The sequence below is a fragment of the Sceloporus occidentalis genome, unplaced genomic scaffold (genome assembly GCF_023333645.1).
Source record: "Sceloporus occidentalis isolate IW3139 unplaced genomic scaffold, rSceOcc1.0.p SCAF_13, whole genome shotgun sequence".
Lineage (NCBI taxonomy): Eukaryota > Metazoa > Chordata > Lepidosauria > Squamata > Phrynosomatidae > Sceloporus > Sceloporus occidentalis.
This window is the reverse complement of record NW_028316993.1, coordinates 1,896,589-1,902,663: the sequence shown is the minus strand read 5'-3', so window position 1 is coordinate 1,902,663 and position 6,075 is coordinate 1,896,589.

Below are 6,075 nucleotides of genomic sequence, written 5' to 3'. Positions count from 1 at the left end.
AGACTGGTGGAGAGAGATGGGCTGGGAAGCCTTTGTGATGGGGCAAGTGACTCAGGGACTACGGTGCAATTTCAGACCGCAGAGAGGTATCATTAAAACAGCCCACGGGAGATCGAAATAGCCCCAGGGCCTCCCTGACAGCATGCCAAGCGCATGGCCGGGCCTAAACAAAAGCAGGCAGCTTTATGATAGAGAAACCGACCAAACCCTGGCCTCAGATAACCCAGCTTCCAAAACTCCAAACTTGAGGGCTGCTAGTTTGAAAACTGAAGATAACTCCTGTGTCTTTAATAATTGTGCACAAGAGGATGTTTAATTGTGCATTGCTTCTCGCACAATCAAAGAACAAGCGATGCTTGCTGAAATTACAAGTAGACTGGGGGGGTGCATCTACACTGTAGAAATAATGCAGTTTGACACTTTAACTGCCATGGCTCCATCCTCTAGGAATTTAACTAGACTTAAGTCTACTTCCTCAGATGCTACAAGATCTCTCTACCTCTCTGATTCCACAAGACTAACACAGCTATATCTTCAAATGTATTATTGCTACTGTATTTTACTTTTTAAAAATCTTAATTGCATTGAATTGTAAGAGCTTACTGATGTTGTTGTGTGCCTTCAAGACATTTCCAACTTATAGCCACCCAAAGGTGAACCTATCATGGGGTTTTCTTGGCAAGATTTGTTCAGAGGTTTGCCATCGCCTTTTCCTAAAGCTGAGAACATATGACTTGCCCAAGGTAAGTCAATGGGTTTCATGTCCAATCTGGGAATCAAACCAAAATCACAGAGCACTATGTCACAGTATGGCTTTTAGCAATACTCATTCATGCTCAGTATAAATGTCCTTCCATATCTTCCCAAGCAGCTGGTTTATATAACATAGTATTCAGCAACCGCCCCCATCCTAAAATATCTGATGACCTAGGAGTTATTTACTCACCCAGAACTCCATAAACAAAATGATCCTTCGAAACTATGGAGCCAAGATAGCAATTAAAAGTACAAGAGCCAGAACGTTGCGAGTCCAGACATGAACCCTAAAGCAAGCCGTGTCCCCCCTCTGCCTCAATATCTTCATCTGCAATATGGGGATAATAATACTGGTTTACCCTTCTGGCTTATTGTATAGAACCATAGAATTGGAAGTGACTACAAAGGCCAACCAGTCCAACCCCATTTTGCCATGCAGGAACTCACAATCAAAGCACCCCCGAAAGATGGACATCCAAGCTCTGTTTAAAGACCTCCAAAGAAGGAGACTCCATCACTCTCCAAGGAAGTATGGTTCACTGTCAAACAGCTTTTACTGTCATGAAGTTACCCCTAATGTTGAGGCAGGATCTCTTTTCCTGCAGCTTGCATCCATTGTTCTGGGTCCTGTTCTCTGGAGCAGCAGAAAACAAGCTTGCTCCATCCTCAATATGACATCCTTTCAAATATTTAAACAAGGCTATCATATCACCTCTTAACCTTCTCTTCCTAAGTCTCTCCTCATGGAGCATGGATTCCAGACCCTTCACCATTTTGGTCACCCTCCTTTGGACACACTCTGGCTTCTCCACATCCTTTTTGAATTGTAATGCCCAGAACTGGACGCAGTATTCCAGCTGAAGCCTGACAAAAGCAGAATAGAGTGGCACTATTACTTCCCTTGATCTAGACACTATACTTCTAGTGTAAGTATAACCAAGACAGCTGTAGGCAAAGTGTTTTGAGTGCTTAGGAAAGAACATACACTGTTAATAATGATTGCTTAGCATTTGGGATGAAGCTGATCACGGAGGACAAAAAATCCCTCACATATGTAGGTTGGTTGACTGTCTCATTCTTTGATCCTTCTGCACAAAAAAGACCATCCTTTGTGAAAGTTTCTTCAGCTTTTTGGAAGTTGTACCAAAGCCAAACCAACCACCCACAAGCTCCCGGGAAACAGAGCTGAGGGCGACAAGCGGAGAAAAACAAACTGTTGTGTCAAACCACAAGCGTCTTGCAGGCCAAATGCACCCTGCAATCTTCCTTGGTGTGATCTCATCATTTTGCTGGAAACATCCTGCTTCAAGCCCAGGATCATGGACACATACAGCCCTGGCTACCATAGGCCACTCATTGCAAGCAAAGCGATGCGACTTCCAGGCATTGCTACGATTCATCTTCAGGATTGTGTGCATTCTGCAATTCTGCAACTGCAGAATTCAATGGAGATTGGTCTGAAAATCTTGCATTTTGCTTCAAAACCCAAGGCAAACCACAAAGGATGGCAAATGTATAAGAAATATACCATCCCTATGCAACCATCCATGGCTTTAAAGTATTAAAATATATACATAAATTTCCAAAGGCAAACCTTGATTTTGCCATTTTATATAAGGGACTCCATTTTACTATCCCACTGTATAAAATGGGACTTGAACATCCACAGGTTTTGGTACAAAATCCCAGCAGATACAAAGGGCCCATTGTACCTGTACTGACTTAAGGTCCATCTACACTGAAGAAATAATGCCATATTAGCTGTCATTTTAGCTGTCATGGCTCCATCCTACAGAATCCTGGGATTTGTAATTTTGTGAGACACCCGCAGTCTTTAGCAAAACCTTGCAAAACTACAAATCCTAGGGTTCAATAGGATGGAGCTGCAGCACTTAAGGTGGTGTCAAACTGCATTATTTCGACAGTGTAGCTGCACTCAGAGAAAGGTAGTGGTCAACACTACAAGTCTTTCATGCTCCCATTGTTTGGTTTGCACAACTCTTATGACTCAGAAGGGAAAAAAACTCCAAAATGTGGGGGAAGCCCTCACCTGCATCCTGTTTTTAGGTACTTCACACAGACTTCCAAGCTAAGAGGAGGCAGATTCAACTGCCAAGGCCTGAAGGTTGTTTAGCAACAGGTTAATCATCAGGGGTTCCCCCTTCGGTCTCCCCAGAAATGTCTCTAGAGGGAAAGTGGCACAGGATCAAAAAGATAGTAATAAAGAAGTGAGCTGGCACTATGTCCTCTTCCATTTTGCCTCAAGGCAGGCAGCAAGGTGGGTCCGGACATCAAGCATCTACAGTGCACTGTCCCAGCTTGCCAGCAGAGAATCAGCCCTGTGCCTTGGACCTGTGACATTTTTCACAGAGGATCCATTGGAAACTGGCAGGCAATCTTTGGCACTGAAAACTGGCACGCAATCTTTGGCACAGCCAAAAGCACTACTGGAATGCTGTTGCTTTGAATACCTGCATTCTTGGGTTCCAGACATTCCTAGCATCCGGACAGGTGTTTAATGAGAAGGAAGGAACTCATCCACTTGAATTGCAAGGTCTCTGGAGAAACCACCGGTATTCAAAGCAGCAGACAAATTCTTGGAGAGACACCCCATTGACACCAATTAAGGCCATGCTGCTAGTCAACCGCAGGACTTACTCCAAGATTGCCAACCCCAGACTCTAAAAAGGAAGATGTTAAATGTTATATTTTGGCCTCCTGCTAGCTCCAAGCCAAATATAACATTTAACATCTTCCTTTTTAATGTCTGGGGTGGCAATCTTGGAGTTTTCCAGGTGCTGTTTGATCTACAAGACCTAGCATCCCCTAGCTGGCATAACCAAAGGCGAGGAATGTTGGGAGGTGTGCTCCAACAACATCTAGAGCAGTGGTTCCCAAACTTTGGTCCTCCATGTGTTTTGGACTTCCAAGAAGCCCTAGCCAGCTTGGGCAACAGTATGGAATTCTAGGAGCTGAAGTCCAAAACATCTGGAGGACCAAAGTTTAGGAACCGCTGATCTACAGGGTGGATGATTCTCACCCATTTTACAGGTTAATGATAAATAGGATCCAGGGAGAACCAGAGGGAACTGCTCCCCAACTATGAAGGTGATGCTACCATGTATACACATGTACAAGTCAACCTCATGTATAAATCGAGGGAAGGTTTCAGGGTCAAAATCCTGGGTTTTGATATGACCCAAGGATAAGGCGAGGGTAAAACTTAGGGGGCTATAAGGAAGGATGGAAAGAGGGAAATACCACTTCCGTCCCTCCTGCTCCTTTTCTGGACCTCTCCCAACCGATTCCCAGGTGCTAGAGGAGAGGTTTTAACATCAGATTGAGAAAGGAAGCAAGTGGATTTAGATGGAGAGTCGTTTCCATAGGAAGACAGGTCTTGCAAAACAGACTGGAGAGCTGGTTTTAAATGGAGAGGGTTTTTTGATGGGAAGTAAGGTCTTAAAAAGGGACCAGAGAGAGAGAAGCAAGTGGGTTTCAATGGAGAGGTTTTTCCATGGGAAGCCAGGTCTTGCAAAATGGAACAGGGACAGAAGCAGGTGGGTTTCAATGGGGAGTTGTTTCTATGGAAAGCCAGGGCTTGCAAAACGGAGCAAGAGAGTAGTAAGTGGATTTAAATGGGAAGTTTTTTCTGATGGGAAGCAAAGGCTTGCAAAATGGACTGGAGGCGGGGAAGGAATTGGCGTTCAGTGGAGATTGGGGCATCAGGCTTGCTTGCTTTAGGATCCTTCTAAACACTATTGATCTATTGAACCTTACACAAGTCTACCCAAGATTTTAGGGGCAATTTTGGGGCATAAATTTCTTAACTTATAGTCTGGTATATACGGTATGTCCCCATCAGGTTTCAACATGTTCCTCTGATAGGGTTAAATCTAGCCTCTAATACAGGATGGGGGAAATGTGGCCCTCCAGGTGTTACTGAACTACAGCTCCCAGTAACCCTAGGTAGCATAACCAATGGTGAGGAAGGCTGGTAAATGCAGTTGAACATCATCTGGAGGGCCTACATCTGCTCCAATAAGCTTCCTTTGAGAGCAAGGGAAAGCAATAAGGACCCTTGGGATACTGACAGAGATGAGCCAGCATAGTAGCAACTAATAGAAAGAGAATTGGTGCCAGTCAATCACAGTGAAGGCTGGAGAAGATAAATAGGGCTGTTGCTGCTGGCAGGGATAGTTAGATAAGGTCTTGGTTCCAGAGAAATAGGGTTCTGGTTTCAGACTTAGAGGGTCTGATTGTATAGAAGTCCAGAAGAGAGGGACTTAGACTGGGATAGGGTCCAATATTGAGGGGCTCCCTACACACACAGAACCTCAAGAGAGAGAACTGCTGTGGGGTCATATCCTCAGAAATATTTAGCCTTGATGGCTGGTATAGGTTTAGGAAAAGAACCTAAAGATAAGGACGGTGTGAGAGTCCTGGAAATAGGTCTGTTAATTGTAGTAGAGAGTGAGGGGAAGTTAATTAAATCTGTAAGTAAACAAAACTAAGAAAGGAATACTTAAAAGTAACAAACACATGCAACATCTCATTGAGCAAAAATACTGTAAAAAAACTTCTTTGTATGAATAAAGTTTTATTATTGTGTTCAAGAGAAACATGCCTGGAACCTGTATATATACCACACTACTCATAGTTACTTACTAAGTAAAGCAAGTCTTCACATAAAATGGGTGGCGGTGGTGGGATAACTAAACCCATATGGTTGCCACATTAGAAAGATAGTTTGGTGAATGGGATTCACCATCACATAAAATTGGTGGGAGCGTCAGGATAAGTGAAATCCGGTGTGCTTGAGACAATTGGTGTTACAGGGTTCTGAGTTCGAGTGACCATAGACCCAAGGATTTCATTTGAATTTAAACATATAAAAGTTTCAGTGGTCTAAAAGTAAAGAGGCATAAGTAAGTGAGGGTAATCTCTGAGGTAATGATCAAGGGAACTGACCATGCTGGATAAAAGAGTTAATACCAGTCCCTGAGGTAAATTCCTGAGGTAAATTGTAGGGGACTGTAAGGAAAAATTAGTTAAATGTTAAAGAGTGCCTTGACTACTTTTAAAACCAAGAACAAACACACTGAGATCAAGAAAGAGCATACTCAAGAAAGATATCTTTAAAAAGTGATTTCTGAGGTAAAAATTTGAAGTAGGAAATCACTAGTTTGGCATCAAGAGCCAAGTGTTACCCTAAAAAACAGCTGCTTAAAAAGCAGCTAAGAGTATTTTCTGAGGTAAACGTTTTGGGTGTTAGTAAGGAAATGAAGGATGTAAAGGATGAAGCAAAGCAAAACAAGGCAA